The 13,716-nt window shown below is 41.7% G+C and overlaps 1 protein-coding gene across 5 annotated transcripts in view; it reads left to right on the top strand.

Annotated features, from left to right (window-relative positions):
- Nucleotides 1-13,716, top strand: part of UBE2E2 (ubiquitin conjugating enzyme E2 E2) — a 360,739-nt gene that overhangs the window by 285,677 nt on the left and 61,346 nt on the right. Inside the window, exon 5 of one of the 5 annotated variants that reach the window (XR_012331277.1) lies at nt 4,761-4,879. The exons of the other annotated variants lie outside the window; for them this stretch is intronic. The gene's annotated coding sequence lies outside the window, so the exon portion shown is untranslated. The remainder of the gene's footprint in view (nt 1-4,760; nt 4,880-13,716) is intronic. 5 annotated transcript variants of the gene reach the window in all.

The raw sequence follows: 13,716 nt of genomic DNA, 5'->3' as shown, positions 1-13,716 counted from the left end.
ACCACATGTGCTCATTCACTCTGGTCTTGGGAGAGAGCACACAGTTGTCATGGAGCGACATGAATTCACTTGTTTCTAACCTGCGTTCGTACATTCATACAAAGCCTGGCCATGGATCAGGTGCTTTCACACGGATTGGCTCGCCTACTTGACATGTCCAGTTGAACACCCAGCAATCAGGTCCCAAACCAGACTGTTGAGGACACAACCCACCCGCCTCCTGCCAATCCAGGTCCTCCAGTGCCCCCACCTCAATGTATGGGAGCTCCATTTCTCTAGTTGCTAAAGCTTAAGACCTTGAGTCTTCTCACACAGCCTAGCCAGATCCCGTCTCACCAGCTCAAAATAAATATTCAGCATAAACCCAGATCTAACCATTTAGTACTACTCTTTCTAGTAGTAACACTCTGGCCCCGGCCTCCATCAGCTGCTTCCCTCCCCTGGATTACCGTGGAGTCTCCTATGTGATCTCGCTGCTTCTGCCTTATCCCTCCTGCAGCGTATACTCCTGCATCAGAGGATCCATTTAGAGTGTGAATCAGAGTACGTCCATTCTTGGCCTAAAAACTCTCCATGATTCTCACCTCGCTAAGTAAAAACACGCAAGACCTTACAGAATCATGCTGAAATCGCCAACTGTCACTCTTGGTTCCAATACTCTAAAGCAGGCTCCTTCCATGGAGCCTTGACATTTGCTCTTCCTTCTGCCTGCATTGTCTTCCCCCAGAAACTCACGTGGCACACTCCCTGCCTCCCTGCAGGTATCTGCTCAGTGTCACCTTCCAGGGAAGGTCTCATGTGACAACCCCCAACTTGCCCTACCCCACCTGCAAACGTGGCTTTTCTCCATAGCACTTCTCCCTCCTGGCATCCTGTGTTTCTCTGTTTATGAGTTGGTGATGCTACCCTTTCTCTAGTTAGCATGTAAGCTCCACGAGCACAGGCACTTGTCTATGTTTACGTCACTTCTGGATTCCCAGCACCTGGAACAATGCCTGGCGATCCTGTAGGCCTACAGTAAAAAATGTGTTGAATTAATTTAATCCATACAGCTTTGCCGTGGAGATAGCATTTACCCTCCCACACACACTTCATAGATCAGAAAACTGAGGCCCGTGGAGGTCACGTGGCACACAGGTCACATAAGAAGTAGGTAGCAGAACTGGAGTTCAAACCCAGTTCTCAACTGAACCTTTCATTCCCCAGGTATAGAGAAAATTTAAATTACTTAAATCCTGGAAGAAGGCACACCTGTTCTTGGATTTTACACTCTGGTATAAATTCACTATATTAGGTCACTCTCTAAAACAGGTTTTTGGGAGGGAGATGAAAGAGGTGATCCAGGGAGGGAAGAACGCTACGAAGAGATTCTGAGTCCTTGCAGTTTTGCCAAAGACACCTGGGGCTCTTCACCAGTGAGTTCCTAATTAGCAGACTCTGCATTATTAAATCTGTGTGGAACAGTAAATACTGATTCCTGGGTTTTGCTAGCCCTAAGCTAAAGGAGAAGTCATTTCCTAGGTATAAAAGGAACATACCTCAACATACTAAAGGCCGTATACAACAGACCCACAGCTAACATTATACTCATTGGAGAGAAGAAATTGAAAGTGTTTCCTCTAAAATCATGAACAAGGCAAGGATGCCCACTCTCACCGCTCCTATTCAATATAGTCCAAGAAGTTCTAGCCAGAGCAGTTAGGCAACACAAAGGAATAAAAGGCATCCAGATAAGAATGGAAGAAGTAAAATTGTTATCATTTGCTGATGATGTGATCCTGTATAGAGAAAATCCCAGAGACTTAGTCAAAAAATTGTTGCAGTTAATCAATGATTTCCGTAAAGTGACAGGATGCAAAATCAACATACAGATATCAATTGCATTCCTTTACACTAGTGATGAAGCATCTGAAAAAGAAATAAAGAAAACCATCCCATTCACAATAGCATTAAAAACAATGAAATACTTAGGAATGAATTTATCCAAGGAAGTGAAAGATCGGTACAATGAAAACTATAAAGTTTTGCTGAAAGAAACTGAAGACACAGACAAATGGAAAGACATCTCATGTTCATGGATCAGAAGAATTAATATTGATAAAGTGGCCATGCTACCCAAAGCCATCTACAGATTCAATGCAGCCCCCATCAGAATGTCAAAGGCATTCTTCAGAAAGAGAAGAAACAGTCCTAAAATTTGGGCAGAACCATGAAAGATCCTGAATAGCCAAGAAAGAATAAAACTGGAGATATCGTGCTCCTGGATTTCAAACTATACTACAAAACCATAGTAATAAAAACAGTACTGGTACAAAAATAAGCACATCTACCAGTGGAACAGAATAGACATCCCAGAACCATATGGTCAACTAATATTTAAACAAGGGATCCAAGAATGCTCAATGGGGAAAGGATAGCCTCTTCAACTAATGGTGCTGGGAAAACTAGAAACACACACAGAACGATGAAATTAGACCCCTGGCTCACACCACTCAGAAAAATCAACTCAAAATGGATCCAAGACTTCAACATAAGACCTGATGCCCTAAAACTTGTAGAAGAAAACATAGGGAAGAAGCTCATCCTTATTGGTCTTGGCAGTAATTTGGGAGACACAACACCAAAAGCACAAACAACAAAAATCAACAAATAGGGCCACATCAAACCCACAAGCTTCAGCACAGCAAAACAGACAAGTAACAAAATGAAAAGACAGCCTACCAAATGAAAGAATATTTCTGCAAAGCACATATTGGTAAGAGGTTAATGTCCAAAATATATAAAGAACTGTCAATTCAATAACAACAACAAAAACCGATTGACAAATGGGCAGAAGAACTAAATAGACATTTCTCCAAAGAAGATACACAGATGGCCAACAGGCATGTGAAAAGGTGCTCAACATCACCCATCGTCAGGGAGATGCAAGTCAAAACCACAGTGAACTATCACCTCACACCTGTCAGAAAGGATGTAATCAAAAAAGACAAGAGGGCTTCCCTGGTGGCGCAGCGGTTGGGAGTCTGCCTGCCGATGCAGGGGACACGGGTTCGTGCCCCGGTCCGGGAAGGTCCCACATGCTGCAGAGTGGCTGGGCCCGTGAGCCATGGCCACTGAGCCTGCGCGTCTGGAGCCCGTGCTCCGCAACAGGAGAGGCCACAGCGGTGAGAGGCCCGCGTACCGCAAAAAAAAAAAAAAAAAGACGAGACAAGGTGCTGGTGAGGATGTGGTGAAAAGGGGTCCCTGTCTGGTGGGAATGCAGATAGGTCCACCCACTATGGAGGTTCCTCAAAAAATTTAAAAATGGATTTATTTACCATATAATCCAGCAATTCCACTTCTAAGTATACACCCAAAAGAAATGAAAACAGGAATTCAATGCGATATATGCACCCTCATTTTTATCACAGCTTTATTGACAATAGCCAGGATACAGAAACAACCCAAATGCCCACCAATGGATGAATGGATAAAAAAGATGTGATACATATACACAGCAGAATATTGTTCATCTGTGAGAAAAGAAAATATCCTCCCGTTTGTGACAACATGGGTGGACCTCGAGAACACTGTGCTAAATGAGATAGAGAAAGACAAGTACTGAACGATAGCACTTACACGTGGAATCTAAAAAAAATTAAACGTGTGGAAAACAGTAAAGCGGTGGTTACCAGAGAGGATGGGGCTGGGCGGCAGGGTAAGAGTAGTGGTGTTTACAGGTACAAACTTGTAATGAGTAGTGAATAAGCCATAGAGGTGCACAGTCTAATGAATATAGACCAAATATCGTATTATAATTATACAATTGATAAGTATAGCTACATCGGCAATCATGTTACAGTATACAGATTTATCAAAGTAACACATTTTACACCTTAAACTTATACAGTGTTGCGTGTCAAATTTATTCAAATAGGTAGGGAGGTCGAGAGAGAGAGAGAGAGATGGATAGATGGATATATACATACATAAATGGATGGATGGATGGATGGAGAGATGCATAGATCGATAGATGATGGATGGATAGGTGGATGGATAAAGTAACTACTTTTCTATGTGGAGACCCTGACCCTGGCCTGGCTGGTCTTCAGCGTTGCTCAGTTGAGCTGGCAGGAAACTGGGCTCTGCTCTGGCTCTGGAACTCCTCCAGGGACCTGCCAGGGACCAACTTCCTCTTCCTCTGCTGCCAAATTACCCATTCCCTGGAGGGACTCCTTTACTCCTTCCCTTCTCCCTCATCTCTGTCCTCAGCCTTTTCACAACGGTGTCGCCACAGGCCTGAGCATCCTCAGGACTGTTAGCACTGAGCACCGCCTTTTGGTCTCGTGGCCCGTCTGGTACCACTGCCACTGCCCGACACACATGCCAGCTGTCGTGTGTGCCCTGCTCTGGGCCCCGTCCCTGCTGAATGTTCTGGGGGGAACTGCTGGGGCTTCCTGTGTCGGGGTTCTGACCAGGTTTGGTGTCCGGTGTGTGATTTCGTCGCTGCCACGTGGCTGATTGTTGTACTGATGGTTCTCTCCAGGTCCGGCCGGCCCTGCTGTCGGGGTCCTCTGTAGCCCCCAGCAGATGCGGTGACCGGGCTCCACGTGGTCATTCCACTCACAAGGCTGATCTTTCTTCTCTCCCGCCTGCCCTTTGGCTGTGCCGGATTCCGAATGATTCCAATCTGCTCTCGTATTATCTCAGAAGGACCAGATGATCCTGTCTCTTAACAGCAGCACCAACCCCATCATTGACTTTTTCTTTGGCTCCTTTAGGCACCCGAGGCATCAGAGACTCTCGGGTTGGTTCTCCAGGGGACTTTGGAGGACATAACTGGGGTGAGGAACAGTGGAGGAAGCCTTCCTCAGGAAACCGTGGAGATTTCAGGAAACAGGTTCGTGCAGTGATTCTGTATCAAGCAGAATCAGAATCAAGCAGAATCAAGCAGGTTCAGTCAGAGCAGTGGTACAGCTGGTTCTCCACATCCACGGAAATACTCCAGGATCTGCAGTCAGTTGAATCCACAGATGCAGAGCCCAGGGATGGGGAGGGCCAACTAGGAGGGGCTCGAGCATCCTCGGATTGTCATGTACTCCGGGAGTTGCTGGAACCCATGCCCTGTGGCTACCGAGGGAAGACTGCTTACTCATAGGAGAGTCTACGTACAATTGCGTAAGGAGATATATATGTATCTGTAGGACCCCACACGGCTGTAGGTTCTGGTTAAATTGTTTCTGGGAGGCTGCTGTCTGATGCTAGAGCTTGAAGTCTGCAGGGCAAGCCAGGAACATGAGCTAAAACCCACGAGAACCGTTGGGAACTCATGTCAGTCTCTCATCGCCTGCGGTTGTGATGATACAGGAGTTCTGCAGAAGAAGGTGGCTCCCGGCACCATCGAGGTAAATAAATACGTCCCCAGGCCAGGGGTCGGAGGAGCTGAAGGAGTGTCCCGGGGAGGGTGGAGCCCTACGCCAGTGAGATGAGCCTACAGAGAAGCAGCAACACCTATGAGCACCCTGATGCCCCAGCACCAGCCTTCCACACGTGGAAACCATCTCTCTGCTCCCTTCTTTCCAACCACCAACTCTTGCGCACAATGCCTCTTGGTGCCCACCTAACCAGACACGGGTGTGGAAGGGAATTCTGCGCAGCGCAGTTCAGCCTAACCAGGTTGGCACTTTTCGGACTCATCGCCGTTTACCATTGTCAACTCGGCACCCATAAACACCTCATTAAACCCCACTTAAGCCAAACAAGATAATAAAGCAAAGTCAAGCTTCTCCCTAACCCTGACACCTACACCGCACACACCTGAAACGTAGCATTCATTTTCCTAAAAGAAGACACATCTTTTCATGTGCTATACACCATTTATATATCTTTTTTGAAATGTCTGTTCAAGCTCGCTATCCATTTTTATTGTTGTTTGTCTCTTTACATTGATTTGTTGGCACTCTTTATATATTTTAAATAAAAATCCTTTGTCAGATTTATGTAGTTCAAATATCTTTCCCCAGTCTGGGACTTGCCTCTTCATTTTTGAAATATCTTTTGGTGGGCAGAGGTTTTTGTTTTTTATGTACTCTATCAAATTTTTTATTTTATGGTTAGTGCTTTATGCATTCTGAGAAACCTTTGACTACTCCCAAGGAAGCAAAGATATTCTCCAATATTTTTTCTTTTTTTTTCTTTTTCTTTTCAATTTAAAGGCCTGCCTTATATACTGACATTACAGCTTTTTGCCATTTTATTGTTAAAATGTCCTTTCTTTTATGAAATTACAGTCCTTGTAGATTGTAGATAGTAGATCCCCCTCCCACTCATCTGTTTATTTTCCAATTTTTTTTACAGTATCATAATTTTGGCTTTTACACTTAAATGTATGAGCCATTTCAAATAAATTTGTGTGCAAAATTTGAGGTAGGGGTCAAGGTTCCTTTTGCCCCATACAGTTATCTGGTTGTTCCAGCACTGCTTGTTGAAAAGACATGCTTTCCCCCCATCACCCCCATTGAATTATTTAGCCCCTCTGTCAAAAACTAGCCTTTATAAGTATGGGACTGTTTCTGGACGTTCTGATCTGTTCTCTTAGTCTATTCCAGAAATCAGCAAACTGTAGCCTATGGGCCAAAGCCAGCTCACTGCCTGCTTTTGTAAATAAACCTTCAGTGTAACATAGCCATGCCTGTTCATTTACATGTTGTCTGGGGCTGCCTTCCTGCTCCAGCACCGGGGTTGAGGAGTTGTAAACGAGACTATATGGCCTCAAAGACTAAAATATTTATTATTTAGCCCTTTATAAAGCAAGTTGGCTGATCTCTAGTCTATTCTTAAACCAACACTCACTGTTCTGATGACTGTCGCTTTGCACTAAGTCTTCAAATCAGGTAGTATATGTCCTCTAACTTTGTTTTTATTTTTCAGGATTATTTTAGCTACCCAAGTCTTTTGCATTTGCCCAGAAATTTTGGAATAAACTTCTCAATTGCCGCAAAAAATCCTGATGGGATTTTGTTGAATCTATTAATTAATCGGGGGATAATTGACATATTAGAATAGTCTTTGAATTAAAAAAGTAAAAGAAGTCATTTCACAGGTCAATTTCATACTCAGTGCCGAAACAGCCTTGTATCCTCAGTATCATGACTGGGCTATTGCTTACATTTCATGAGTCAGTAATTTGTCTTTTTAGTTCGTTCTCCTTTTTCATAAACCTTTTAAAAATGCTGTGCTATACTTTAATGTTGTGAGAAATTTCAGAATCAATGTGGTGAATACAAATAGAGCAAAACAGTGGTCATTGTCTTTCTGCTTTTAAAACAAGGTACATTGTATCCATCTGTGTGTGCAGCAGCTGCCCCAGCTACCACCAATATAAGAGTTACTGAAAGTAGGATTGGATTTCGTTTGTTTTCAGGGCAAGGAATACCAGCTTTATTTGTTCTAAACCAAATATGCCCATAAGCTAATAGGAAATCAGTCATTAGGCTGACAGGAAGTTCAGTTTAGTCACATTTTGGGTGGATTCCTTTCTCCCTAGCTTTCCAGAATCCGATGCAGTTACAAACTTTGGAGAAAGACTTGGTTTTCCACTGTCTCCTCTGAAATGCTTATTGCCCAAGCCAACTTAATCTCTTCAGATTGGACCAACTCAACCACCGACACCTTTGCCCAACTCTGATGGAGCTGGTGTGTGATCAGCCCCTCTGATATCTACCATCCTCCCCCATCAGATACTGGCCGTAGATATGGGGGCTTCGAACAAGGGTTTTGCTATGTCCCTCCATGCTCTGGAATTCCCTCTCTGTGGAGTGTGCCCGCCTTCCAGATGGGAGTCGGTGTTTGTGGATATTACTGTCAGCATATCTGGGAGAAGTGGGCAGGTCTACATCTCTTCACAAAGGTTGTTCTTCTACAGGGAGGTTAAATGAACAAAGGAAACTGGAGTGAGACCTTCGGATGTTTGGAGAACAAGGAGTTCTCTTGCCGTCACAGCCAGGGAAAGATGGCAACTCGTTTATCAGAGAGATTTTTCCAAAGAAACATTCACAGATCTAGACAAGTGACACCCTCTCCTCATGGGTTTTCTGAAAAGAAAAGGGTGGAGCCACTTCAGGATGAAGTTTTCAGGATCCCAAACATCAAAGGATAGGGACCCACTAGTCCCAGAAAACAGCACTGGGAACTCTGAAACACTATGACCCATGGAAAGTTCAAGGACAGAAGGATGATGTGGAAGGAATAGTATGGTTCTGCGTGACTGCGCCAGAAGCAACTTCGAATTGGACATTTTTCCAACCTTGTAGGAAAGAGCCCCTGATGGGACCAGATCAAGACATAGAACAGACACCCTGGGTTGATTAAATGTCTGTCAATTTTTAAACAAATCACATCCACTTGAGAAATGGGATGGGGAAATGGTATTCTACGTGTAAGAAAAAAATTGTAATCTCTACTTTATGTAGATGTGTTACTTTTGTTTGGATCGCTATACTATGTTATTTTGTTCAAGTTTGGGTAGAGTGGGGAGGTCTGAGTTAATTTTTAGGACTTCCAGCCAAATATCACCCCATTATAGCAAATGATCACGTTTCCTTGATTTTTTTTTTTTCCTTAGAGTTGAAACCGGATCTCTTGATGAGATAGCAGCCACTCAGAGATTTGCTCAAGCAGGTCCAAGGAAAATTAGGGAGAAAAGAATGTTCTCAGTTCCCAGTTGGTCAAGATCAAAACGTCAGTATGTAATTATGACTTGTCACTGAGTTAGGGGAAAGATATGGTCAGCTGGCCCTTGGAGGTGTTATGCAGGTCTCACCCTGCAGAGCATAAGAAGAAACAAAGTCAGAAGTTAAAGCTTGTAAGTGAAATAGATTGAGAATCAGACAGTGACAGTGATTTATTCATACGGGTGTAGCTATTCTAAGCAATCGGGTACATTCTTCTGATGGTATCAGTATATCGGGAGAAACTTGCCAAAAATTCTTAGAAGTTGGTTGCTTTTTAAAACGTCTACTTTAAGACTAATTTATAAAGCAGAGATTCATTGAGCCCTTACTACTTTCCAGGCCCTCCATAGATAGACATGAGTAAGAGGCACCCCAAGAAGCCCGGAGACAAGGAAGGAGAACAGTTAGGGGCTTTGTTTCCAATTCTGTTGACATTATGATGGGCGTGGAGCCTGGGGTACTGGACATCATACTGTATTTTATACTGTTATACTGTACTTTTGCATTCATTATCCCACTTGGTCCTCTCACTTTGAGAGGCAGGTTTCATTATCACAGGAAGCTAAAATTTAGATTAAATTACGTGATTAGGATCACATAGCTAATAAGTGCCAGGGCCGGGATTCAAACTCCTGGCTTCCTGATTTCCAGTCCATCACTTTTCACACCTAAAGTAGCTGAGCTGTGCTGAGCTGTGATCTTGCTAAACACACAGTAATTCAGTTTATTGACAACAGCCGTACTTTCCATCACCCCATTGCATTCTTTTACGTAGTTAATGGAGAACGTCCTTTTTGCCTTTCTTTCTCTGGAGAATTAGGTTAGATATGGGGTTTTGTTTTGGCATTTGCCAAGTTATAAACCTGTATACGTACTGTATATTTATGTTTCCTGTCTACTTGGCTACCAACTTATTTTAAACTCTGTCCCCATAGATTATATAAAACAATAGTTTCTACAACAAGGTAATAATACACAAAGAAATGTGTTTGTTTCGGATTATTTCCAGTTATTTTCTTCATTTCCACACTTTTTCTTATCTTCCTTCTTTCTCAATTTAAAACGTCACCTCTTCTTTAGTGGTTTGTCTTTAACCAGACTATTGCATTTTTTAAAAACAGTGTTAAATAGGTGATATGCATATACACAGTAAAAAGTTCAAACAGCACAAAAAGTGTGCAGTAAAACTGTCTTCCTCCCCATTGCCTGGCATTCGTTCCCCTCCCAAAGACATCATTTTTTTTCTGCATTTGCTTTTGTTCATTTACCTTCAAGATTCTCCCCTATTCATATATGTAGATCAGCTCCATTATAACGATATGTTATTTCATTGAAGGAATGTTCATAGTCTACATAACAGGTTCCCTACAATGGGCATATAGGTTATTTCCACTGTTTTCCCATCACAAATAAGGCTTCACGGACTATCTTTGTACTTGCTATCTTTCTTGTGTAAATATAGCTGTAGGACAAATACCTAGAATTTCTAGATTGTTAGAACAAAGGATGTATGCATGTTCAATTGTAATAGATATTATCCTTCTTGCTCTCCAGAGAAGTTGTACCAAGGTTCTACTCCCAACGTAGGTGCGTCTGCCTTTTCCCTACATCCTTACCCAGGCAATGTGGCACCACCAAATATTTGACCTTGACCAATCTAATAGATAAGGAAGAACGTTTAATTATAATTGCATTGCTCTTATTATGAATGAGAATAATACCCTTTCATGTGTCTGAAGGGGTTGGCCTTTTTCTTATTAAATAATAAACCTTGGGCTTCCCTGGTGGCACAGTGGTTGAGAGTCTGCCTGCCGATGCAGGGGACGCGGGTTCGTGCCCCGGTCCGGGAAGATCCCACATGCTGCAGAGCGGCTAGGCCCGTGAGCCATGGCCGCTGAGCCTGCGCGTCCGGAGCCTGTGCTCCGTAACGGGAGAGGCCACAACAGTGAGAGGCCCGTGTACCGGAACCTATGCTTTTGGGAGTTCAGATGATAGTTAGCATTTTTTAGCAATAAATTATTTATAATTAAGGTATGTTCCTTGTTTTTGTAGACATAGTGCTATTGCACGCTGAATAGACTACAGTATAGTGTAAACATAACTTTTATGTGCACTGGGAAGCCAAAAAATTCATGTGACTCACTCTGTTGTGATGTTTGCTTTATTATGGTGTCTGGAACTGAACGCACAATATTTCCGAGGTGTACCTGTATAAAAATCAGGGCAATCGCATTAAGTTTGCTCACAAAAATGTTCGAAAGCATCTTCTTAAAGCAGTACGTAAAACTTCAGTTCGTGAGATTACTTCCATGAAATTGCATTATCACCGTGGACCAAATCTGTAAGACAAGTTGTTGAAGGGGAGATACGTTTTTACCTTCCTCCGTTTCTAGAGGAAGAAAAGCTAAATAACTATAGCAGTAGAATCTTACACTGCAGTATCTCTAACCAAAAATATCTTGTTCCTCCACTAAGCTAGGTATAAAATAAGTAAATGTGTATTATAACAGTCAACAGTGCTTGAGAAAATACTCCTCCTGCATTATAACAAAGAACTGAAGAGTTCACTTAAAAATTTTGATAGTGAAAATGTGATAATAATTAGAAATTTGGATAAAACGTGAAATTTACTCTTGTATCCTCTCTTTTTAACCTCTTTCATGAATTGATTCTTGTGGTCAGTGAGGAATAGAATTACTCCTGACCAGGCCAAAAATATCCCACCATGTGACTATAAAGTATAATACAGGTTTTAAGTACCTATCTGAGAAATAAATTGTCTTAATTTAATGTTTTACCACATCTTAGAAGGTAAATCCATCCATCAGTTGGAGTCATGGGACCTCTGATGACATGTGTCTTTGGAAACCTCAGAATTTGTCAGCGAGGCCGATGTAACCACCTTGCTGTGGTGAGATGTTCTTACTACTAACAGGAGGCCGATTGCTTTGTCCTTTTAACCTACACATCACTAAAACAGGGAGAAAAATAATGAAAACCTGACTCAAATAGGCTTTTAAAGAAAAGTAAATTCTAATATCATCATGACAAAAATATATGAATCTTGTTACGAAGGGAAAAAAAGGCAGTTTGTTAGTCATTTTTACGTAGACATCTCCTATTTTTTAATTCTTCGCACTGTTTATTTGAAGTAGACACAAGGTAATAATATGTGTCAGACTTCTGGAATGTCTTTCAGTTCTATTTTCTAATTTGAAGAATTTATTCTTAATCCTAACTCTACAATTAATATTTAGACTGTTACAGTCTCTACTGATGAATATATTAATCACAAGACTTTGAAATTTGCCCTAAATCAAAATTTGAGTAACAACACATTTCCCTTTATCAACTTTACACATCTGTCAGGTGATACCCACCCCTACTACAAGGCTCTGTAAACCTAACTGTTGGCATATCAGAAGTTCTCACTCAGTTGTCATTTTTAATTATGGTGTGTATGGCCTTTTAAAATGTAAATATTCTATATTTTCATTTCATTTGCTTACTGAATAAATGTTGACATCCTACACGCCCCTGTATAGGATAAAAATCAGTATCAGATAAAATCCTTGTGCTTAAGGACCTTATATAAATTTGTTCCCTTTGTAGATAAACATTCGTTGTTAGGCCATCTACCAAAATTCATTTCTAAAAGCTTTATTTAACTCTGCATAGTACAGCTATCAGTTTTGTTAAATGAAGTTGGCACTGTTTATAAGAAAGCCACGTATATGCGGTGCCGTTGTTTGCTTTTAAAAGGTAATATTTGTTATGTCACAGAGGCCAGTTTTCTACAGTACAGAGTTGAATGTTGCAAATTATAGGGAAAGGGCCTCGAGGTTTTGGTTTTTTTTTTTTTAATATTTATTTATTTAAATATTTATTTGGCTGCGCCAGGTCTTAGTTGCCCCATTCAGACTTCTCAGTTGCGGCACGCATGCGGGATCTGGTTCCCTGACCAGGGATCGAAGCCCGGCCCCCTGCATTGGGAGCGCAGAGTCTTAACCGCTGGGCCACCAGGGAAGTCCCTCGAGTTTTTATTTAAGATACTACTTCAGAATTTTTTCCAGGGATAGGAGATTCAGGCAGCTGGAATAGAACATTAGAAAATGGGAGGGTATTTTTCACACACAATTCTGAATCATTGCTATTTGACTTCATTTTTGTTGCTGTTATCTCTTCTAGCAGATAGATTTCCACACGGCCTTAGGGAGAATTAACCTGTTGGTGGTTTTTAAATTAAGGTACAATTTATTTTTTTATTGAAGTATAGTTGATTTACAATGTTGTGTTCATTACTGCTGTGCAGCAAAGTGATTCAGATATATATATATATATATATTCTTTTTTTGTCTTCTTTACCATTATGGTTTATCATAGGATATTGAATATAGTTCCCTGTGCTATACAGTAGGACCTTGTTGTTTATCCATTCTATATATAATAGTTTGCATCTGCTAATCCCAAACTCCCACTTCACCCCTCCCCCAATCCCCTCCCCCTTGGCAACCACCAGTCTGTTCTCTATGTCTGTGAAAACTAAAAATAGAATTACCATATGATCCAGCAATCCCACTCCTGGGCATATATCCAGACGAAACTATAATTCAAAAAGATACATACACTCCTGTGTTCATAGCAGCACTGTTCACAGTAGCCAAAACATGGAAACAACCTAAATGTCCATCAGCAGATGAATGGATAAAGAAGATGTGGTACATATATACAACGGAATACTACTCAGCTATAAAAAAAAAGAATGAAATAATGCCATCTGCAGCAACATGGATGGACCTAGAGATTATCATGCTGAATGAAATAAATCAGAGAACGTCAAATACCATATGATAGTGCTTATATGTGGAATCTAAAATGTGACACAAATGAACCTATCTATGAAACGTGTTGGCTTTTTTAGGGAAGTCATCTTACAGAGAATACCAGAGGGAAGAAGACAAACCCAGAGCAACAGGCTTCAGAAGCCCTGAGGTGTGAAGCTAGA

The sequence above is a fragment of the Tursiops truncatus genome, chromosome 4 (genome assembly GCF_011762595.2).
Source record: "Tursiops truncatus isolate mTurTru1 chromosome 4, mTurTru1.mat.Y, whole genome shotgun sequence".
NCBI classification, from domain to species: Eukaryota; Metazoa; Chordata; class Mammalia; order Artiodactyla; family Delphinidae; genus Tursiops; species Tursiops truncatus.
Note: the sequence above shows the minus strand (reverse complement) of the source record. Positions and strands in the feature narration are given on the sequence as shown.